The sequence below is a fragment of the Hyla sarda genome, chromosome 1 (genome assembly GCF_029499605.1).
Source record: "Hyla sarda isolate aHylSar1 chromosome 1, aHylSar1.hap1, whole genome shotgun sequence".
Classification (NCBI taxonomy): Eukaryota; Metazoa; Chordata; class Amphibia; order Anura; family Hylidae; genus Hyla; species Hyla sarda.
The window spans coordinates 364,114,141-364,139,690 of NC_079189.1; the positions used below are offsets into that span (position 1 = coordinate 364,114,141).

Below are 25,550 nucleotides of genomic sequence, written 5' to 3' on the forward strand. Positions count from 1 at the left end.
ATGTGACCCCATTTTGGAAACTACACACCTCACAGAATTTAATAAGTGGTGCAGTGAGCATTTACACCCCACTGGCGTTTGACAGATCTTTGGAACAGTGGGCTGTGCAAATGGAAAATTAAATTTTTCATTTTCACTGATCACTGTTCCAAAAATCTGTCAGACACCTGTGGGGCGTAAATGCTCACTGTACCCCTTATTACATTACGTGAGGGGTGTAGTTTCCAAAATGGGGTCACATATGGGGGGGGGTCCATTGTTCTGGTACCATGGCGGCTTTGTAAACACAAGTGGCCTTCAATTCCAGACAAATTTTCAAAATCCAAATGGTGCTCCTTCTCTTCTGAGCATTGTAGTGCACCCATAGAGCACTTTACATCCACATATGGGGTACGCTCTTACTCAGAAGAAATTGGGTTACAAATTTTGGGGGGGGCTTTTTTTTATTTTCCCTTGTGAAAATGAAAAATTTAGGGTGACACCAGCATTTTAGTGAAAAAAATTTTTTTTTTCATTTTCCCATCTAACTTTAATGAAAATTTGTCAATCACCTGTGGCATGTTCAGGCTCACTATACCCCTTGTTACGTTCCGTGAGGGGTGTCGTTTCCAAAATGGGGTCACATGTGGGTATTTATTTTTTGGGGTTTATGTCAGAACCGCTGTAAAATCAGCCACCCCTGTGCAAATCACCAATTTAGGCCTCAAATGTACATGGTGCGCTCTCACTCCTGAGCCTTGTTGTGCGTCCGCAGAGCATTTTACGCCCACATATGGGGTATCTCCGTACTCAGGAGAAATTGCGTTACAAATTTTGGGGGTCTTTTTTTCCTTTTACCTCCCGTGAAAATAAAAAGTAAAGGACAACACCAGCATGTTAGTGTAAAAAAAAATATTTTTTTTACACTAACAGGCTGGTGTAGACCCCAACTTTTCTTTTTCATAAGGGGTAAAAGGAAAAAAAGCCCCCAAAATTAGTAACGCAGTTTCTCCCGAGTACGGAGATACCCCATATGTGGCACTAAACTGTTTCCTTGAAATACGACAGGGCTCTGAAGTGAGAGAGCACCATGCGCATTTGAGGACTAAATTAGGGATTGCATAGGGGTGGACATAGGGGTATTCTACGCCATTGATTCCCAAACAGGGTGCCTCCAGCTGTTGCTAAACTCCCAGCATGCCTGGACAGTTAGTGGCTGTCCGGAAATGCTGGGAGTTGTTGTTTTGCAACAGCTGGAGGCTCTGTTTTGGAAACACTGGCGTACAATACGTTTTTTATTTTTTATTAGGGGGACAGTGTAAGGGGGTGTAAATGTAGTGTTTTACTCTTTATTATGTGTAAGTGTAGGGTTTTTAGGGTACGTTCACACTGGCGGGTTTACAGTGAATTTACCGCTAGGAGTTTGCGCTGCGGTGAAAAATTTGCCACAGCTCATACTTGAAGCAGAAAACTTACTGTAAACCCGCCAGTGTGAATGTACCCTGTACGTTCACATGGGGGGGGGGGGGGCAAACCTCCAGCTGTTTCAAAACTACAACTCCCAGCATGCACTGACAGACCGTGCATGCTGGGAGTTGTACTTTTGCAACAGCTGGAGGCACACTGGTTGGAAAACCTTCAGTTAGGTTCTGTTACCTAACTCAGTATTTTCCAACCAGTGTGCCTCCAGCTGTTGCAAAACTTCAACTCCCAGCATGTACTGATCGCCGAAAGGCATGCTGGGAGATGTAGTTATGCAACAGCTGGAGGGATCGCAACTACAACTCCCAGCATGCAGAGACAGCTGTTTGCTGTTTAGGCATGCTGGGAGTTGCAGTTTTGCAACATCTGGAGAGCTATAGTTTAGAGACCACTGCACAGTGGTCTCCAAACTGTGGACCTCCAGGTGTTGCAAAACTACAACTCCCAGCATGCCCAGACAGCAAACTGCTGTCTGGGCATGCTGGGAGTTGTAGTTTTGCAAGATCTGGAGGTGCACAGTATAGAGATCACTTTGCAGTGGTCTCAAACTGTAGACCTCCAGCTGTTGCAAAACTGCAACTCCCAGCAAGCCTAAACAGCTCTCTGGGCATGCTGGGAGTTGTAGTTTTGCAACATCTGGAGGGTTACAGTTTAGAGACCACTATAGTGGTCTCAGACTGTAGCCCTCCAGATGTTGTTAAGTAACTTACCGGCTTCCGTTGGATCCAGGGAGCTGCATCGCGGTCCTCTTCTTCCGCCGATCGTCGCCCGCTGCCACCGCTGATCGTCGCCGCTGCCGTCGCCGATGGGTAAGTGGATCTTCGGCGCCGGTCCCTGTCGGTTTCCCCGTTCTGCCCCACCTATTGTGGGTGGGCAGGACGGGGAAACCGAAAGTAAACCCCTCCGCCCCCGATCTGCTATTGGTGGTCGCGTCTAGACCACCAATAGCAGAGATAGGAGGGGTGGCAACCCTACCACCTCACTCCTATCGCTACAGGGGGATCGTGGGTGTCTAGGACACCCGCGATCCCCCTTCTATTCCGGGTCACCATAGACCCGTATGACGCGGAATCGGCGCAAATCGCAAGTGTGAATTCACTTGCGATTTGCGCCGATCGCCGACATGGGGGGGTCTAATGACCCTCCTGGGCATTTGCGCGGGGTGCCTGCTGATAGATATCAGCAGTCACCCCGGCCCGATCCCCGCCCGGCGCGCGGCGGGGACCGAAATTCCCACGGGCGTACAGGTACGCCCTTGGTCCTTAAGTACCAGGGAGCAAAGGCGTACCTGTACGCCCTTGGTCCTTAAGGGGTTAAGCAAGTACACGTCCGGGCCTGTCTGAAGTTTGCTAGAGAGCATTTGGATGATCCAGAAGAATGTCAGATTAAAACAAAGTAGAAATATTTTGGTGAAAACTCAACTCGTCGTGTTTGGAGGGTAAAGAATACTGAGTTGCATCCAAAGAACACCATACCTACTGTGAAGCATGGGGGTGGAAACATCATGCTTTGGGGCTGTTTTTCAGCAAAGGGACCAGAACGACTGATCAGTGTAAGAATGAATGGGACCATGTATTGTGAGATTTTTAGTGAAAACCTCCTTCCATCAGCAAGGGGAATGAAGATGAAAAATGGTTGGGTCTTTCAGCATGACAATGATCCCAAACACACCACCCGGGCAACGAAGGAGTGGCTTCGTAAGAAGCATTTCAAGGTCCTGGAGGGGCCTAGCCAGTCTCCAGATCTCAACCCCATAGAAAACCTTTGGAGGGAGTTAAAAGTCCGTGTTGCCCAAGGACAGCCCCAAAACATCTCTGCTCCATCACATGGAAAAATACCAGCAACAGTGTGTGAAAACCTTGTGAAGACTTACAGAAAACGTTTGACCTCTGTTATTGCCAACAAAGGGTATATAACAAAGTATTGAGATGAACTTTTCTTATTGACCAAATACTTATTTTCCACCATAACTTGCAAATAAATTCTTTAAAAATCAGACAATGTGATTTTATGGATTTTTTTTCTCATTATGTCTCTCATAGTTGAGGTATAACTATGATGAAAATTACAGGCCTCTCTCATCTTTTTAAGTGGGAGAACTCGCACAATTGGTGGCTGACTACTTTTTTTTTTTACCCCACTGTATATTTGATAGGTTAGATCACTTCATAGCAGGAAAGTTTACTCCCTTATTCTTTAATAACAATAACCCTTTTTAGGGTGATTCTAGGCCTCTTCATGTTGAAGCATAAGGGTACAAAAGGATTGCCTACTTTCCAAAAAAAAAGTTTTGAAGATTGCTCCCCACTTCAACTCTATGATTCTTTTTTTTATAATAGGCAAATGGGGTATTTCCAATTTGAACACCCAAGTATAGAGGTACAGGCAATGGTTCCGCGCCGGATCCTGCATTGGAATTTGGCATGGCAATTCCCCTGCGGTAGAGTCTGATTGAATTCGAGATTCTGGTGTGCTGTGCACACAGTGGAATTTCTGTGCCAGATATTCCCGTGTCCGCAGAAAGAATGAACACGTTCATTCTTTCTGCGGACTCCGCACAGAATGCACAGCAGTCTAAGACGGTGCATTCCTGTGCGGTCCTAGCGCTGGCATATTGTGCTAGCATCTGCAGTTTGCGGAATGGATGGAGATTTTCCATGCGGACATTTCAGCGTGTGAACATAGCCTAAGAGTGTCCACCTATTTTGGATGTCTGTGAAGAGAGAAACTCTAAAATGTCTTTACATTCACTTTTCATTTTGTACCTGATTGTGTCCACTCCTCCAAACATTTTAAAAGATTTGATAGATATTTAGGTATTTGAGCCAACATAAGAAAAATGCCATCTGCAGATAAAGCAATTCTGATACGAAGGCCATGTTCACATGTCGAAATGTCCACACGGAGAATCTCCATGCAAGCATTCCACAAATTGTGGTTGCCGGCATAAACCTGCAGATACCAGGACCACAAAGGAATGCGCCATCTCATAGACAGCAATGCATTCCATGCGGAATCCACAGAAATGAAGGTGTTCATTCTTTCTTCGGACATGGAAATCGTAATTGGCACCGAAATTCCGCCGTGTGCACAGAGCAGCAGAATCCTGTTCAATTCAACGGGGCTCTGCTGGAGCAGATTTTCTGTGCCTAATTCCAACGCGGAATCAGGCAAGGAAATTCCAACATGTGAACATAGAGGGAATATACATAGGAAGTGTTAGGCTATCTCCACAGAGCCTTCTGATAAAGATTTGTATCAGGGGATATATGGAGATGCTAAAAAGTAACAGGGACTTGGATCATCTTTAGCTGTTACCCTTTGGAAATAGTAAAGCTAATAAGAAACTATGAACAAAAATCCTACCTATTGAGGATCTATACAAGGAATACTTGCTGCCTACTTTACTAGATACTCCTTAGTACAGGGTTGGACCCCCCCTTTGCCCTGCTTTCATTCTTTGTGGCATACTTTCTACAAGGTGCTGGGAACTTTCCTTGGAGATTTTGGTCCATAAGGACATAATGACATCACACAGATACTGCAGATTTGTCGGCTGCACATCCATGATGAGAATCTCCTTTATCACCACACCCCAAAGGTTCTCTATTGGATTGAGAACTGGTGACTGTGGAGAGCGCTGGCATCCAGAAATAATTCAATCACACTTGACAGTATTTTGTGCTTTTCTCAATGCTTTAGTATTCAAATTTCTCAATACAAACAGGGAGGAATCTCCACTTCTTCAGTTTCATAAAAATACAAAAGTAAATTCACCCACAGTGCTCACTTATAATGCCCGACAGTCCTAGTGCAGCAACCGCTGTAACTTCACCCTTCCACGGGCATTCCGGAGCTGACCTTCCTTCCTCTCACGAAGGGGTAGACAGGGGAGTGATTGCCGGACACTCCCGACGTTTCGGAGGACTCGCCCCCTTTCTCAAGTGATCCTATGGTGCACCCATCACCAAATACATAGTCATTCATCTCTCGCGAGAACTTAATTCTGAAATGAGAGATTTCATATTAAAATCAAAGCAGAAAAATGCTTCACATTTAAAACCACAGAAAATTACATTTTATAATAGCGATATTATCTTAGATGTTATCAACATATACAGAGTTCACAAAAATATCAAAAAATTTCAAATTGAATTGAGTCCATCCGGACTCAACGAATTTAACGTTTCAATCCAAAACATCTCTCTTTGCAACAACCTTCTTTTTATCTGAACCCCCTTCTATTTCTTCAATGACCATCCAGTGTAGCTCACTGGCTTTGTGCCCAAATTCCAAGAAATGTTTCGCTACTCCTGTTTCTCCAAATCTATGGACCATTTCAATTTGACTTTGATCTCCCACACTCTTCATATTCCAGACTGCACAACGATGTTCGTTAATCCGGCATTTCACATTCCTCATTGTTTGCCCTACGTAAACTCGGCCACAAGGAGATTTTAGCATATACACCACGTGTTTAGAGTTGCAACTATACCAACCTCTCAAGGGAATTTTAGTACCCTTCGGCAGGTGGCAAATGGCATTTGTTGTTACCCCTACAGGACCCATGACGTAACGTTACGTGCCGAACCCTGGGTCTTAAGGACCCATGACGTACAGTTACGTCATGGGCAGTTTCGGTCCCCGCCGGGCGGGGATCGGACCGGGATGCCTGCTGAAATCATTCAGCAGGCATCCCGTACAAACGCTCAGGGGGGTCATCAGACCCCCCCCATGTCGGCGATCGCAAGTGAATTCACACTTGCGATTTGCACGATTCCGGGTCATTACGGGTCTATGGTGACCCAGTGACCCGGAATATAAGGGGGATCGCGGTTGTCTAAGACACCCACGATCCCCCTGAAGGGATAGGAGTGAGGTGGCAGGGGTGCCACCCCTCCTATCCCTGCTATTGGTGGTCTAGACGGGACCACCAATAGCAGATCGGGGGCGGGGGGGTTAACTTTCGTTTTCCCCGTTCTGCCCACCCACAATAGGCGGGGCAGGACGGGAAACAACAGGGACCAGCGCCGAAGATCCACTTACCCATCCGGGCAGGCGACTGAGGCAGCGGGCGACTGAGATCGGCGGGCGGCGACGGCGTACGGAAGCCGGTGAGTTGCCTAGCAATATCTGGAGGGTACAGTTTGAGACCATTATACAGTGGTCTCTAACTGTAGCCCTCCAGATGTTGCATAGCTACAACTCCCAGCATGCCCAGACAGCTGTTTGGGCATGCTAAAATATGTAGTTTTGCAACAGCTGGAGTGCTACAGTTTGAGGCCACTATATAGTGGTCTCTAAACTGTAGCCCTGCAGATCTTGCAAAACTACAGCTCCTAGCATGCCCAAACAACTGATTGGTGTCTGGGCATGCTGGGATTTCCAGTTTTGCAACAGCTGAAGGACCACAGTTTGGAGATCACTTTGCAGTGTTCTCTAAGGGTACGTTCACACGCGTGGATTTTTTTGCGGGTTTTCCACTGCGTATTTGAAAGTGGGCGGGCTCTTCTCGGCTGTCCGCAGCAGATTTTCTGCGGCGGAATGTACACTGCGGAAAATCCGCCACAAGCCCCATTGGAGTCAGTAGGGACTGTGGCGGATTTTCCGCAGCGTAAATTCCGCCGCAGAAAATCTGCTGCGGACAGCCGAGAAGAGCCCGCCCACTTTCAAATACGCAGCGGAAAACCCGCTAAAAAATCCGCGCGTGTGAACGTACCCTAGAACTGTAGCCCTCCAGATGTTGCAAAACTGCAAATCCCAGCATGCCCAAACAGCTGTCTTGGCATGCTGGGAATTGTAGTTGCCTACCTCCAGCTATTGCATAACTACATCTCCCAGCATGCCCTTCGGCGATCAGTACATGCTGGGAGTTGTAGTTTTGCAACAGCTGGAGGCACACTGGTTGGAAAATACTGAGTTAGGTAACAGAACCTAACTGAAGGTTTTCCAACCAGTGTGCCTCCAGCTGTTGCAAAAGTACAACTCCCAGCATGCACGGTCTGTCAGTACATGCTGGGAGTTGTAGTTTTGAAACAGCTGGAGGTTTTTTTTTCCCAAAAGCTCAATGGTGCTCCTTCTCTTCTGAGCATTGTAGTGCGCCAGCAAAGCACTTGCCATCCACACATGGGGTATTTCCATACTCAGAAGAGATGGGGTTTCAAATTTGGGGGGGCATTTTGTCCTATTACCCCATGTAAAAAAAATTATTTGAGGGAAAACTAGCATTTTAGTGAAAAAAAAAATTATCATTTACACATCCAACTTTCACGAAAAGTCGTCAACACCTGTGGGGTGTTAAGGCTCACTGGACCCCTTGTTACGTGCCTCGAGGGGTGTAGTTTCCAAAATAGTATGCCATGTGTTTTTTTTTTTTTTTTTTGCTGTTCTGGCACCATAGGGGCTTCCTAAATGTGACATGCCCCCAAAAACAATTTCAGAAAAACTCACTCTCCAAAATCCCACTGTCGCTCCTTCCCTTCTGAGCCCTCTACTGCGCCCGCCGTGCACTTGACATACACATATGAGGTATTTTCTTACTCGAGAGAAATTGGGTTACACATTTTAGGAAGATTTCTCTCCTTTTACCCTTCTAAAAATTCAATAACTGGGTCTACAAGAACATGCTAGTGGAAAAAATGAAGATTTTTTATTTTCTCCTTCAATTTGCTGCTATTCCTGTGAAACACCTAACTAATTAACAAACCTTTTGAATACTTTGAGGGGTGCAGTTTTTATAATGGGGTAATTTGTGGGGTATTTCTAATATGCATGCCCTTCAAATCCACTTCAAAACAGAACTGGTCCCTGAAAAACTTTCGATTTAGAAAATTTTGTGAAAAATTGGAAAATTGCTGCTATACTTTGAAGCCCTCTGATGTCTTCCAAAAGTAAAAACATTTCAACTTTATGATGCAAACATAAAGTAGACATATTTATATGTGAATCAATATATAATTTATTTGGAATATTCATTTTCCTTATAAGCAGAGAGCTTCAAAGTAAAAAAAAATGCAACATTTTCAATTTTTTCATAACATTTTGGAATTTTTCCCCAAGAAATTATGCAAGTATCGACAAAGTTTTACCACTAACATAAAGTAGAATATGTCACGAAAAAACAATCTCGGAATGAGAATGAAAGGTAAAAGCATCCCAGAGTTATTAATGTTTAAAGTGACAGTGGTCAGATGTGCAAAAAATGGCCGGGTCCTACAGTGAAAATTGGCTGGGGGGTTAACCCCTTAAGGACGCAGGACGTAAATGTACGTCCTGGTGCGGTGGTACTTAACGCACCAGGACGTACATTTACGTCCTGTGCATAACCGCGGGCATCGGAGCGATGCCCGTGTTATGCGCAGCTGATCCCGGCTGCTGATCGCAGCCAGGGACCCGCCGGCAATGGCCGACGCCCGCGATCTCACGGGCGTCCGTCATTAACCCCTCAGGTGCCGCGATCAATACAGATCCTGGCATCTGCGGCAGTGCGCGAATTGAATGAATGATCGGATCGCCAGCAGCGCTGCTGCGGGGATCCGATCATTCAGAGCGCCGCACGGAGGTCCCCTCTCCTTCCTCCGTCCGGCTCCCGGCGTCTTCTGCTCTGGTCTGAGATCGAGCAGACCAGAGCAGAAGATCGCCGATAACATTGATCTGTTCTATGTCCTATACATAGAACAGATCAGTATTAGCAATCATGGTATTGCTATGAATAGTCCCCTGTGGGGACTATTCAAGTGTAAAAAAAAAATTTTTAAAAATGTAAAAGTAAAAAAAAGTGAAAAATCCCCTCCCCCAATAAAAAAGTAAAACGTCCGTTTTTTTCCTATTTTACCCCCAAAAAGCGTAAAAAATTAATTTTATAGACATATTTGGTATCGCCGCGTGCGTAAATGTCCGAACTATTAAAATAAAATGTTAATGATCCCATACGGTGAACGGCGTGAACGAAAAAAAAAAAGTCCAAAATTGCTACTTTTTTAATACATTTTATTTAAAAAAAATTATAAAAAAATTTATTAAAAGTTTTTTATATGCAAATGTTGTATAAAAAAAGTACACATCATGGCGCAAAAAATGAGCCCCCATACCGCCGCTTATATGGAAAAATAAAAAAGTTAGAGGTCATCAAAATAAAGGGATTATAAACGTACTAATTTGGTTAAAAAGTTTGTGATTTTTTTTAAGCACAACAATAATATAAAAGTATGTAATAATGGGTATCATTTTAATCGTATTGACCCTCAGAATAAAGAACACATGTCATTTTTACCATAAATTGTACGGCGTGGAAACGAGATTTCCCCACAAAAATAGTGTTTTTTGGTTTCGCCATACATTTTATGATGTAATGAGTGATGTCATTACAAAGGACAACTGGTCGCGCAAAAAACAAGCCCTCATACTAGTCTGTGGATGAAAATATAAAAGAGTTATGATTTTTAGTCCTTAAGGCCAAAATGGGTCCTTAAGGGGTTAAAGGAGTACTCCCGTGAAAAACTTTTTTTTTTTTTTAATCAACTGGTGCCAGAAAGTTAAACAGATTTGTAAATCACTTCTATTAAAAAAACGTAATCCTTACAGTACTTTTTAGGGGCTGTATACTAAAGAGAAATCCAAAAAAGAAATGCATTTCCTCTGATGTCATGACCACAGTGCTCTCTGCTGACCTCTGCTGTCCATTTTAGGAACTGTCCAGAGCAGCATATGTTTGCTATGGGGGATTTTCTCCTGTTATGGACAGTTCCTAAAATGGACAGCAGAGGTCAGCAGAGAGCACTGTGGTCATGACATCAGAGGAAATGCATTTCTCTTTTGGATTACTCTTTAGTATACAGCCCCTAAAAAGTACTGTAAGGATTAAGATTTTTTTTAATAGAAGTGATTTACAAATCTGGTTAACTTTCTGGCACCAGCTGATTAAAAAAATAAAAATAAAAAATAAACACGTTTCCACGGGAGTACCCCTTTAATAATGCTATTGCAGTTCTGACAGCCCAAACATGGGAAGGTCCCTTTCTTTTTTGTATTGAGAAACGATTGTTTAGTTTTTTTCTTTTCTTTCATATCAGCACAAACTAAAAAGTTGGCTAATGATTTACCTTTTTAATAAATAAATCTCGGCCGTCTGTCAAAGATTTTCCCATACTTGGGGTCAGCTCGCAATAATCCCCAATATTTATTAACTGTTTTCTTAATTAGTAGATTAAAATACACATATCAGGTATACCAACAGGGCCCTTGCCGGAAATACCAAATGAAAAAAATTAAGATAATAAAAATAATAGTAATATTAAAATATGATAGCAATAATGTGGACCTAAAGACCACCCGTATCTATCTAAAAGTGCAGAATAATGCCGGGTTAAATCAATGTCCCAATGTGATGGTACGGAATCAATAATCGATAAGTCCCCTGTGATCTCCGTTGCAGTTTGGGCAATTTGCCGTACTTATGGAAGTGTAGATAGAAATATAGATGAAAAACGGTGGACTGTACCACTCACCACCCGTAAAAGTCTCTGTGGGTCGCGCGATGTCCTAGCAGTCTGGCACAGACCAGCGGCCGGCCTGGTGGAGGACTGCGTGGGTGTCGATGTTCGCGTCCTGACGTCCTTAGGTGATGGTCTTGCAGAGTGGCACAGATGGGCAGCTGGCTGAAGATGACAGGATGGTGGGGTGAGTGTCGGAGTGCAGTGTCCTCGTGGATGGCAGTTGAGGAAAGCGCACGCTGCTGCAGTGGTCCAGAAATGGAGGGGTTGCAGCTGTTGAGAATATGCAATTGGAGAAATAGTTGGTGTACAGTCTATTTGCGTGGTGGTATGAGGGCTGATGGTCCTTTTGAATGTCAAACGCGTTTCGGGGGGTCCCCTTCTTCAGTGGTGATGTATATGGAACCCTACATTTGGTTGGATTTATATAGGGAACAGCCAGTGATTGACAGGTGTCTGAGTTACATAGAAAACCTGGTTTGGGTCCCATAGTCCTTTAAAAACCTGGTCTAGAGAATACATTGTTTCACTGGCTATTTGGTTACAAAGTATTGTGGCTATAGTTCATGAAATAACTGGTATTATATATAAATCTTTAAACTGGTCATATCTGGATAGAAAGAGTACAGTAAGTATAAAATAAATGAGTATAATTTGGTATTTTCATTTGGTATTTCCTCTTCTCGGCCTTTTGGCTAAGATCAAGTGTAGTATCTGTTCTGATCAGTTGTTTCATGCTGGTGGCAGGCGACGGCAGTGTGGAGGTGGTGGGGATGGGTGCTGCATGGTAGGGAGCAGGTGTACCGGGGCGTTCCGGGGCTGGTTCTGAGGAATCAGCTCGACGGCTGCACCGATATGACCTGTTTTCTCCGGGTCTGGCCATGAGGCTGAGAGGTTCTAGTGGTACTTTAGTGCCTCAGGGAGTGGTGACCCCGAGGTGCTGAAACTCACTGGGAGTATTGGCTCACTGAGTTGATCTCTTCACCTTTGTGGCACTCACCTCTTGATTCCCGACCTTCTGGCTAGGATCAGAGACATTTTTATAGATCCGTCCGGATGTCCGGGCAGTATATCTGCACACATTCACTTATTTCTTTCTTTTTGTCTTATTGTGTCACTTTTTGCGTGTTGTGTGTCCACAGGATTTGTCAGGATGTGGTAGCCCTTCTGGATGTCCCTCCTGGCGGTCTAGGGGAGGTGTGTGTGGCCATTAGGTTCCGCACCTCCCTGCAAACACCCCGGGTACTCCTGCTTTGGCAGGGTACCTACCGTTATCGGCTCTGCAGGCAGATACCTTGGCTAATGCCAAGGGGGATGCCGGGAGCATTTGTGGTCCCTTAGTAGCTTTGGCGAAAAGGGACATCGAATCTGGAACCTTGCAGGTACCTTTTGGTCCAGAGGCGAAGGGTAAGGTTTGTTGGGGGGGCGATAGACCGCATCCTCTGTGCACTTTTTTTTAGTGTAACACGTTTGCACTTTTTCTTGCACTTGCACGAGTGATTCGAGAGCATGTTCCTCGGCTCTTAGAAAAAAAAAAGTCTACCTCTTTGTGAGGGGAAGGAAGGTCAGCTCCGGAATGCCCGTGGAAGGGTGAAGTTACAGTGGTTGCTGCACTAGGACTGTCGGGCATTATAAGTGAGCACTGTGGGGGAATTTACTTTTATATTTTTATGAAACTGAAGAAGTGGAGATTCCTCCCTGTTTGTATTGTGAAATTTGTATACTAAAGCATTGAGAAAAGCACAAAATACTGTCAAGTGTAATTGAATTATTTCTGGTTGCTATTGGAGATGGAGTGGAGCCTCCGTTTATTCACACAGATACCCCAGTGCCAAATATAAGGTTTATCTCTTATCCTACATGAGGCCACTGGCATACAATGGACTCATTGTCATGTTCAAGAACCTGAGATGATGTGATCTTTCTGACATGGTGGATTATCCTGGTGGAAGTAGCCGTTAGAAGATGGGTACACTGGTCATGAAGAGATGGACAAGGTCAGCAACAATACTTAGGTATGCTGTCTCTTTTAAAATTAAGGGCTCCAAAGTGTGCCAAGAAAATGTCCTCCACACCATTACACAATCACTACTACAAGCTTGAACTGTTCATACAAGGCAGGATGGATCCATGCTTTCATGTTCTTTCCACCAAATTCTGATCCTACTAATTTAATGTCGCAGCTGAAATCAAGACTCATCAGACCAGGGAATGTTCGTCCAGTCTTCCATTGCCCAATTTTAATGATTCTGTGTGAATTGTAGCCTCAGTTTCTTGTGTTTAGCTGAAAGTAGTGGCACCCAGTGTGGTTTTCTGCCAATCTGCTTTAAGGTACAATGTGTTGTTCGTTCAGAGATGGTATTCTATAACCTTGGTTTTAGCGAGTGGTTATTTTAGACACACTTGCCTGAGGCTATGTTCACACACCAGAACACATAGCAGAATTTCCACATAGGAACCATCTGGTATAGAAATTAAAATTCCTGTGTCAGCAGAAAAAAAGAACATGTCCAATGTCCGCAAAGAGATTTTCTGTTTCCATTCTGCCTTTTCTCCTCTGACATCAACAAGGCATTTTCGTCCACCCAACTGCTGCTCCCTGGTCCCTAGGCATCTATGTGCCTAAATGCATTGAGTTGCTGTCATAGGACTGGCTGATCAGCTATTTGTGTTAACAAGCAATTGAACAGGTGTACCTAAGAAAGTGGCCAGTGAGTGCATACAGTCATGGCCGTAAATGTTGGCACTCCTGAAATTTTTCCTGAAAATTAAGTATTTCTCACAGAAAAGGATTGCAGTAACACATGTTTTGCTATACACATGTTTATTCCCTTTGTGTGTATTGGAACTAAACCAAAAAAAGGAAAAAAAGCAAATTGGACATAATGTCACACACTTTCAAAATTGGGGAAAAATAAGATTGTTTCAAGCATGTGATACTTCTTTAAACTCACCTGGGGCAAGTAACAGGTGTGGACAATATAAAAATCACACCTGAAAGCAGATAAAAAGGAGAGAAGTTCACTTAGTCTTTGCATTGTGTGTTTGTGTGTGCCACACTAAGCATGGACAACAGAAAGAGAAGAAGAGAACTGTCTGAGGACTTGAGAACCAAAATTGTGGAAAATATCAACAATCTCAAGGTTACAAGTCCATCCCCAGAGATAGAGATGAGCGAATTTACAGTAAATTCGATTCGTCACGAACTTCTCGGCTCGGCAGTTGATGATTATCCTGCATAAATTAGTTCAGCTTTCAGGTGCTCCGGTGGGCTGGAAAAGGTGGATGCAGTCCTAGGAAAGAGTCTCCTAGGACTGTATCCACCTTTTCCAGCCCACGGGAGCACCTGAAAGCTGAACTAATTTATGCAGGAAAAGTAATCAACTGCCGAGCCGAGAAGTTCGTGACAAATCGAATTTACTGTAAATTCACTCATCTCTACCCAGAGATCTAGAGGAAAAAATCTTGTCCACAGCAACAAAGTTCATGAAAAAATGTGTGTTTTATTCCAGGTGTCAATACAACAGCGACGTTTCAGTCAGCTCAACCTGACCTTTCTCAAGCATCACACAACCAGTGCTAACCATATCTTTATAGGAGCACCAATTACAAATGGTACCAATCAATGTGCAAAATCAATCATTAAATAAAGTGCAAATGCATAGTGTAAACAGTACAAAAAATATATATAAACATAAGTAGCAAAGTACAAAACCATGAAAAATACATAAGTGAGACCTATACACAATATAGTGCAATAAATACATTAAGATAAACACTAATTGTGTTTAATTAATAAAGTGACACACATGTGTAGTGAAACATACAGGGTTAAAAAGGTGGGGGAACACACACTCACCGGATGACAAAGTATATCCACGCTATTACAGTATTCGGCATCAGGAAGTAACAACAGCGCCTGCGCGCCTCGTTCTCAGAGTGTCTTGTGTGGCAAGTAGATCTAGGCCAATCAGCGGATGGCGTCCAGGTGCCCATGGCGACGCGCAGCGGAATCTAGCGCATGCGTACATCACCACGAGTCAACCTGCGCCATCTTGAGTGTGGGAAACAAGCCTCTACATATATCAAAGAAAACAAACTGAAAGAAAAAAAATAATAAATCTCTATCCAATATGACTACCAGGTAACAATATGAGGTCCTAGTCCCCTACATCCATCGTACCATACAGACTCAGGGGGTCCGCACTCATGTGTATCGCCAGCATCCGGCTTTCGGAGGCTAGCAACGCGCAGTGTGCACGCGACCCACATCCCCACACATCGTATGAAGGTGTGTGGTCACAGCACACTGTTTCGCCGGCCACCCAAGGACCCTCTTGGTCCATAAACCACACACGGGATCACACAGTCAAGGACATTTGGACCAACCTGGAGTCTAGTATCAAAAATTACAATTACCAAAATGTAAATGAACAGAACAAAATATATAAACAAAATAAAAAAATAAAAAATATAAAAACAATAAAAAATAAAAAATAAAAGTACAATAAAGAAAATAAAGAATGATGATAATAATAACAAAAAAAATTAAAAAAATTAAAAAAATATATAAAGGATTGTTTAATTAGACTGGAGGCTGTACCACAACGCCACACTACACCGCCACACAAGAGACTCATGAAACTCACATAGATAGTCAGTATACAACGTTTTATTAATAAAATTATAACAGTTATTATAGTCATCAGGTGAGTGTTCAGTATATCCCAAAGTCCACCTAAAAAACAAGAGAGAAGACAAATTAAAAATTAGAATATATATTTTTACTGTAGCACTGATAGTATAAAGTTACCAAGTACTCATAAATCCAGATATCAAAGGAACAGGATTACTGATTAACTACTCTGTGTGGAGTTTTGAATTCTACATTCAAACCAGCCGGTTTGAGAGACCCCAACTTGAATATCCATTTAAGTTCAAGTTTTTTCAGCATCGCCTGTCTGTCCCCACCTCGTTTGAGTGGGGGGACATGATCGACGATGATGAACCTCAACTCTTTTTCTGCATGTCCCATAGTAGCAAAATGACTTGAAACAGGTAAATCCATTTTTTTCTTCCGTATAGTGTACCTATGTTGGTTCATGCGCGTTTTAAAATCCCACGTGATCTCCCCCACATAGAGGAGACCACATGGGCACCAAAGCACATAAACCACATAGGAGCTATCGCATGTAAGATAGTGCCTAATAGGAAAAGTTTGTCCATTTTTGGGATGTACAAAATTATTACCCTTACACATCAAACTACAGTTGACACAACGTCTACAAGGGAAACTACCCTTATTCATAGTTGTCAAGTACCTCTGAGTGCCCACTTGTCTCTGTGATATATCCGCCTTCACCAGTTTGTCCTTTAAATTGGTCTGTCTTCTATATGACATGAGAGGAAATATATTAAGTTCAGGAATATCAAAACAGCTCTGTAATATAGGCCAATGTTTCCTAATAACTCTGCCTATAGCAATAGAGTCCTCACTGTATGTTGTAACAAAGGGAACTCTTGTCTCCTCTCTCTTCCTCCTTTCTGGTGTCCTCTCCATCTGTTTTACACAAGTTTTGTGTCTTTCTACCAACCTCCTAGGATAACCCCTTTTAATAAAGTTGCTGGCCATCCTTTCCAATGCTACCTCCAACTTCTCATCTGTGTCCGTTATCCTCCTTGCCCTCAGCATTTGGCTGAAGGGCAAGGAGTTAACCATAGGCCTGGGGTGACTACTTTCAAATTTCAACAGCATATTGCAGTCCGTGGGCTTAATATACAGGTCCGTTGTTAAATGACCGCCTTCAATATTCACCAGTACATCTAAGAAGCTGACTGACCGAAAATAATGTGTAAGAGTAAACTGAATGCTGGGAGTCACATTATTTAAATATTCCTTAAACGAGAGTAATTCAGACACTCCCCCACTCCAGATGAGGAAGATGTCGTCTATGTATCGCCACCACCCCAGGACATGCCTGAAGTGGTGCGACACATAGACGTACATCTCCTCAAAATGTGCCATATATATAATAGCGTAAGTTGGCGCAGTGTTACTCCCCATTGCGGTTCCTCTTTTCTGCAAAAAAAATTCATCATTAAATAAAAAATAGTTATTCTCCAAAACCAACCGCAATAGGGAGATGAGAAACTCAGTATCATCTGGAGAAAAATCTGCCTTTGTCAAACATCTAGTCACAGACTCTACACCCCCATCATGTTGGATGGAGGTGTAGAGGCTCACAACATCAACAGAGGCAATGATAACATCATTTGGCAACTGAATATCCTTAATTTTGTCCAAAAGTAGTATCCCTAATGTATGATCTTGTGTTTACAGCAAAGGGAGGCAGTACTCTATCTAGAAACACCGAGATCCGTGATGTAATTGAATTAGTACCCGAAACGATAGGCCGTCCCGGGGGATCCACTAAACTCTTGTGGATCTTCGGTAATAGATATAATAGCGGTGTTACCGGAAAGAGCACTGTCAAAAATTTCTTAGTTTCCTCATCAATGGTGCCAGCCCCCACAGCATTATTCAGGATTATTTGTATCTTCCTCTCAATATCAAATTTGGGGTCATGTGTAAGTCTCTCATATACCAGCCTATCGTTCAACTGTCTCTCAGCCTCCCTAATATACTGGGTCTTGTCCATCACCACGATCGCTCCCCCTTTGTCAGCAGGTTTAATTATGCAATCGCGGTCATGGGCAAGCTCCAGTACAGAATCCAACTCCCCACGTGTAATGTTAGGATGTTTAAGGCAAGCATTTCTATTTCTCAAGGTAAGAAAATCTTGCTTAACACATTGTTCAAAAGTACTGATTGCATGTGACTCAAATGGCGGATTAAAATCACTTACATTTCTCAGGCCCAATGGTTGTAACTTCAAACTGCCTGTATTACTGGAAACAAGAGTAGCATTAGAATGGGTAACAGATTGATCAACATTCATAACCTCCCTATACTTAGTGGCAAACCACACTTTCAATTTAATACGACGTAAAAATTGACTAAAGTCCAATTCAAGTTGGAACCAGTCCGTAAGTGAGCTAGGACAAAAATTTAAACCCTTATTTAGCACTTTAAGTTGGTCTGCAGAAAGTTCCTTGGAGTAAATATTCACAACGGTTTTTAATTCTTCCTCTGTCTCCCCCGTTGGGGTTTCACATCCCTGCGATTTCTGGTTCTTATACCGTCGTTTGTGTTTCCTCCCGCCCCTCCTTGGGCGTCTCCTGTAGGGCCCTGGCCTAAAAAAGTAGGAAGGTGATCATCCTGTGGTGTGGATTGTCCATTGGCAGGATTCTTATCCTCAGTAGGTTCTCCACCTGAAAAGGATTTTCCCTTTTTGTTGCGTCTAAAGTTCATATAAGATGTGTTCCAATTGTATACTCTTCCCGAGTTATAATCCTGTACATCCCTGTACCATTTCCGCTTTTTATTGGTCTCCAATTCACTCCTGTGTCTAGACAAAAAATCTTTCTGTTTGCCAATAAAGGAGTCAAAGTCATTTTCAAGTAGGATCTTCCTTAAAGTACTCTCCAATTCACACACAGTTTTCTTAGTGTTATTAACATCCTGCTGTAGAAACTCAATTTGTAACATGATAAGATCTATTGCACTATATTGATAAGATCTATTGCACTATATTGTGTATAGGTCTCACTTATGTATTTTTCATGGTTTTGTACTTTGCTACTTATGTTTATATATATTTTTTGTACTGTTTACACTATGCATTTGCACTTTATTTAATGATTGATTTTGCACATTGATTGGTACCATTTGTTATTGGTGCTCCTATAAAGATATGGTTAGCACTGGTTGTGTGATGCTTGAGAAAGGTCAGGTTGAGCTGACTGAAACGTCGCTGTTGTATTGACACCTTTTATGGAATAAAACACACATTTTTTCATGAACTTTGGTGCTGTGGACAAGATTTTTTCCTCTGTTTGAAAGATGATCCCCTAACCAAGGATCCAGGAGCTGCGTGCACCCCCCTACGATATTTTTTCTTCCATTGGCTGTGCTGTTCTTCTTCTACTACCCAGAGATCTAGATTTGCCTTTGTCCACAGTGCACAACATTATCAAGAAGTTTGCACCCCATGGAACTGTAGCTAATCTCCCTGGGCGTGGACGGAAGAGAAAAATTGATGAGATGTCAATGCAGGATAGTCCGGATGGTGGATAAGCAGCCCCAAACAAGTTCCAAAGATATTCAAGCTGTCCTGCAGGCTCAGAGAGCATCAGTGTCAGCGCAAGCTATCCGTCGACATTTAAATGAAATGACATGCTATGGCAGGAGACCCAGGAGGACCCCACTGCTGACACAGAGACATAAAAAAGCAAGACTACATTTTGCCAAAATGAACTTGAGTAAGTCAAAATCCTTCTGGGAAAACATCTTGTGAACAGATGAGACAAAGATAAAGCTTTTTGGTAAAGCACATCATTATACTGTTTACCGAAAACAGAATGAGGCCTACGGAGAAAAGAACACAGTACCTACAGTGAAATATGGTGGAGGTTCAATGATGTTTTGGGGTTGTTTTGCTGCCTCTGGCACTGGGTGCCTTGAATGTGTGCAAGGCATCATGAAATCTGAGGATTACCAATGGATTTTGGGTCGCACTGTACAGCCCAAATTCAGAAAGCTAGGTTTGCGTCCGAGATCTTGGGTCTTCCAGCAGGACAATGACCCCAAAACATACATCAAAAAGCACCCAGAAATGGATGGCAACAAAGTACTGGTGTGTTCTGAAGTGGCCAGCAATGAGTCCAGATCTAAATCCCATTGAACACCTGTGGAGAGATCTTAAAATTGTTGTTGGGAAAAGGCGCCCTTCCAATAAGAGAGATCAGGAGCAGTTTGCAAAGAAAGTGTGGTACAACATTCTGGCTGAGAGGTGTAATAGACTAGATTTTTTTTATTTTTATCCCTTATCCCGCTACTCCCAAAGCACATTGAACTTTTTGGTATGCAGGCTCAGAATCATGGGAGATATGCAGGTCTCAGACAATTTTTGAGAGTTAAAACCATTCCAGTCTACCCCTTATAATACCTTCATGTTATTAGTTATGTCTTCCAATACCATGGAAGACCCCTATTTTTAATATTCAGGGACTCTATAGTAACAGGGACTGTTCCCCTGGACTGGCAAATGTGGTAGTAATATTTAAAAAGGGTTCAAAAGGTGACCCTGGGAATAATAGACCTGTTAGTTTAACCTCGGTTGTATGTAAATTGTTCGAGGGTTTCCTAAGAGATGCTATTTTGGAATATCTTGATAAAAATAAATGTATGACCCCGTATCAGCATGGCTTTGTAAGGGATCGGTCCTGTCAAACTAACCTGATTAGCTTTTATGAGGAGGTGAGCTCCAAACTGGACCTGGTGCAATCGCTGGATGTTATATATCTGGATTTTTCCAAAGCATTTGATACAGTTCCACATAAACGGTTGGTGCATAAAATGAGAAGGATGGGGCTGGGGGGGAAGTGTGCAAGTAGGTAAGTAACTGGCTCTGTGATAGGAAACAGAGGGTGGTTTTTAATGGTACTTATTCTGATTGGGTGACTGTTACTAGTGGGGTACCACAGGGGTCAGTCTTGGGTCCTGTTCTATTTAATATATTTATTAATGACCTTGTAGAGGGGTTGAATAGTTAAGTAGCAATCTTTGCAGATGATACTAAACTCTGTAAAGCGGTAAACACTATAGAGGACAGTGCACTGTTACAAATGGATCTGGATAGGTTGGAGGTTTGGGCTGGGAAGTGGCAGATGAGGTTCAACACTGATAAATGTAAAGTTGTGCACATGGGGAAGAAAAATCCGGGCTGGGATTATGTATTAAATGGGAGCACACTAGGGACGACTGACGTGGAAAAGGATTTAGGAGTTTTAGTTAATAGTAAATTTAGCTGTAGTAACCAGTGTTGGGCAGCTGCGGCCAAGGCAAATAAACTCATGGGGTGCATCAATATAGATGCCCATGACAAGGAAATAATTCTACCGCTGTACAAAATCACTAATCAGACCACATATAGAATACTGTGTATAGTACTGGGCACCAGTGTACAAGAAAGATATAGTGGAGCTGGAGAGGGTTCAAAGACGGGCAACCAGGGTAATACGGGGAATCGGAGGACTACAGTACCCAGAAAGATTATCAGAATTGGGTTTATTTAGTTTAGAAAAAAGAAGGCTTAGGGGAGACCTAATAACTATGTATAAATATATCAGGGGGCAGTATAGAGATCTCTCCCATGATCTATTTATACCCAGGACTGTATCTATAACAAGGGGGCATCCTCTACGTCTAAAGGAATGAAGGTTTCTACACCAGCACAGATGGGGGTTCTTTACTGTAAGAGCAGTAAGATTGTGGAATTCTCTGCCTGAGGAGGTGGTCATGGTGAACTCTGTAAAAGAGTACAAAAGGCGTCTGGATGCATTTTTGGAGAGTAATAACATTGCTGGTTATGGATTCTAGATTTATAGGGACAGAACGTTGATCCAGGGATTTATTCTGATGCCATATTTGGAGTCGGGAAGGAATTTTTACCTCTAGTATGAGTTTTTTTTTTGCCTTCCTCTGGATCAACTCAGTAGGGACTCATTAGGGTTATAGGTTTAACTTGATGGACTCTGGTCTTTTTTCAACCTTATGAACTGTGTAACTATGTTATTTTAGATTGGTGTTTATCAATTAATTTAGTTTGTAGCATGATGTTAGGGTCAAGTCTTTACATAGCTTGGCAGAACCTTTATAAAGGTCATACTGTATTAGTTGCAGTAGAAACCTTTGACCCAGGCAGGTATTCATTGTAATGTTGCTACAAGCAGGATGAAATGTATTCCTTTAGTATTCATTTGTAAAACCATCTGGACATTATACAGTTTTATAGGAAAACTGTTAGCTTGCTCCCTCCCGCACTTACCAGCAGTACTGGCTGAAGACGCTGATCAGTTAGATGCTTACTGTGCCCGTATCCGCCCGGCCGTTCTGCCGATATCTTCGTTTTTCCCTATATGCATCAATATTCAAGGAATATTGATGAACTGGGCGGTGCTGCGGCAGGCGCTGGGGTGACGTCAGGTTGCCAGTTACCCCGCCTGTGCCAGTTAGCACTTCATTAGCATATAGGGAAAAACAAAGATATCGTCTGAACGGCCGGGTGGATCCGGGCACAGTAAGCATCAAACTGATCAGCCAGTACTGCTGGTTAGTGTGTGTGTGTGGGGGAGGGGGGGGGGGAGCAAGCTGATAGTGTTCCTTTAAGCTCTTCTATGGTAATGGGGATATTGAGCGGGTTCTTTTTATGTTTTATGTTAGCATAGAAAGAGGAATACTATTTATCATGACAGTGAAGGCACTCAGGATTGCACTTGTAAAAGCATTGAGATTGGCATAAATGTGTCTAAAAAATGTTAACTGTGAAGGTGGAAATTAACATTTCCAAAATAGTGATACTGCTCAATTTGGTGAGCAAGTATTCAACTTTATTCCTATAACTGAACAACTGCATCTGCAGGTGGCATTTCACACAGTCTCCCAATCTGGCCCTTAAAGGGGTACTCCAGTGGAAAACAATTGTTTTAAAATCACTGGTGCCAGAAAGTTAAACAGATTTGTAAATTACTTCTATTAAAAAATCTTAATCCTCCCAGTACTTATCAGTTGCTGTATACTACAGAGGAAGTTCTTTTCTTTTGAATTTCTTTTTTTGTCTGTCCACAGTGCTCTCTGCTTACACATTTGTCCATGTAAGGAACTGTCCAGAGCAGGAGAGGTTTGCTATGGGGATTTGCTGACATTTCTTTTTAACGTAGGATTTCAGTATATTAAGTTTTTTTTTTTTTAACTAGTGATAAGTCACATGATCATTTCTCTTTTTAATGTTCTCTTAAAGTCAATTTTATGGACAGTTCCTGATATGGACAGTTCCTGATATGGACAGAGGTGTCAGTAGAGAGCATGTGTCAGGATCCGGGCTGGTATGCAGGAAGGGCACTGGAGTGGATCCTCTGTGTCAGTGAGGCGATGGTGTGGGCCGTACCAGGAGAATGGAATCTAAGAGGTTACTGATTTTCACCAGAGACCGCCGCAATGCGGGATGGACTTGCTGCAGCAGGTTACCCGCAGGTCATTCCACCCGATAGCGACTCAACCTCACTGACAGCTGAGACAGGCGCGGTACACAAGGACAAGGCAAGGTCAGACGTAGCAGAAGGTCAAGGCAGGCAGCAAGGTTCGTAGTCAGGGGCAACGGCAAGGGGTCTGGATACACAGGCTAGGGAACACACAGAAACGCTTTCTCAGGGCACAAGGCAACAAGATCCGGCGAGGACAGGAAGGGGAAGTGGGTTTTTATAAGAATGGAGATGATTGCACTTGATTGGGCCAGGCACCAATTAGTGGTGCACTGGCCCTTTAAATTTCAGAGAGCCGGTGGGCGCGAGTCTGACCGGGGCGCTGCTAACAGAAGAGGAACGCCATTCACATTACAGAATTTTCGACTGTAATTCTGCTCAGGAATTTCAGTCTGAAGGTAACATTCAGGTGAATGGGTTTTCAGTTAACCCATTCACACTGCAGGATTTCCTGATCGTAAATTTCGACAGAAAGTTTCGATCAAATAATTCCAGCAAAACTTGCAAAATGTTTGGGCGGAATCTGCGCAGTAGACATTGCTGTCTATTGGGATGGTAATGTCCATGCGGCCCTAGTAGAATCTCCGTCCAGAAATTTTCTAGCCACAGATTCCAAAATTGACCTAATAAGAGACCAAATAGGGTTACCAACATTTTATTTATTTTTTTCTGTCTAAACAATTCATAAATCACAGATAGACAACCATTTTATATGGACACCATAGCAATACATGTTTTAAGTAATATGTCTCAGAAAAGTGACATAAATATTTTTTTGGGTGAACAATCAAGTACAATTACAATACGCTGCATAAGCTCCTTTAGCTTTAAAAACATTTTGAAAATGGACCATCCACAATGTGTAAATGTTGTCACTCTCTACCATTTAAATCTCTTTCCATAACAATCTTTTAGTAACTGATGTAAATATGAAAAATTCTCCTGGGATTTTTTTAGTTTATCAGAAAAAGAGATGCTTAAGATAGATATAATTATAGGTTGGGCTATTTCCCTACACTCAGCAGACTTCCTGTTCTGTAATGTAGTTCAAACATAAAGTTACAATACTTTACCACGGAGAACAATAGCTCCCAACAAGAATAAAATAAGGGAGATTGGCCAACATTTTTTTCTTTCAGAAACAGTGCCACATTTGTTTATGGTTCTTTGTCTGGAATTGCAGCTCAACACCGTGCCATTTCAAATGAATGTAGCTGTTTCTAGGGAATAAAAAAAAACATTGTTTGGGTGAAGAGTAAAAATTTTTTTTTACTTTCTGGTAACCCATTAAATTTTTTTTAGTATGAAAACTTCCACATTTTTGGACCTCACTATGTGGCTGTTGCCTGTGGGTCACACCATACCCACATACGGTGGACTATGGCTGGACAATTTTGGCATTAGAACTGCATAATTGCTGCGAAAACCTTGTGGTCACTGACCACCGCACATGAGCATGGTTTAGTTCTGGGAATCCTGCTGTTATGAGAATAAGCTATTTCCCATCTACCATATTACCTTCCTTAGGGTATGTTTACACTGAGGAATCATTTAGGTCAGGAAGTTTAGCAAATCTGCCATCTTTTGACGTATAATTTGACACGAAATTTGAAGAAGAAATCAGGATGAGGATCAGGAGATGCTATGAAGGAAGTGCAGCCACTTTGGGGTTTGATCCAGGCAAAAATTCAGCATCAATTATGGGTCAGTTCTGCTCCTAACCCATTTCATCAGGAAAAGTAAAGTCCTATTAGGGACTTCTACCCGCGGATTCCACCAGAGGAATGAACATGTTCAATCTTCTGGCTGAATATGATTTTGCGCTGGATTTTCATCCACTGAAATGCCTTAGTGTGAACAGAAAGGCCGAAAAGATCATTAACATCAATGGAACTTTCATTCAAGGTGGAATTGGAGGAGAATACTGGTGTGGAATTACGCAAGTACATTGTTTTTGTCATTTCCTCAGTGTAAATATACAAATCTTGCTTCTTTTTAATCGATCTAATGTATGTGCAGTGTAGTGCATATAGTTAAAAATGTAATGTAAGACAATGGCCTAGATTTGTTGTAGGGTTACTATTCGGACTCTTATCCTTTTTTTACCAGATTTACTAATCTGACGCATGTGTTTTGTGGGGCACCAAAAAAAGTATTTATTCAGCCACCAATTGTGCAAGTTCTCCCACTTAAAAAGATGAGAGAGGCCTGTAATTTTCATCATAGGTATACCTCAACTATGAGAGACAGAATGGGGGGGGGGGAGGGGGGAGAGAATACAGGAAATCATGTTGTAGGATTTAGGATTTATAATGAATTAAAGGAGTTATCCAGGAAAAAAAGTGGCTCTTGTTCAAATCGCGACCAAAATAGACCTGGGCTGCCCAAAAGATACACCTATACCCACGGTGTATTAGATTAATGTGAAATTAAAAG

The 25,550-nt window shown here is 42.6% G+C and overlaps 1 non-coding gene across 1 annotated transcript; it reads left to right on the forward strand.

Annotated features, from left to right (window-relative positions):
- Positions 1–11,627: 11,627 nt before the first annotated feature.
- Positions 11,628–11,817, forward strand: LOC130344442 (U2 spliceosomal RNA). Its single transcript, XR_008883373.1, has one exon. It is a non-coding gene; the product is annotated as a U2 spliceosomal RNA (small nuclear RNA).
- Positions 11,818–25,550: the final 13,733 nt, after the last annotated feature.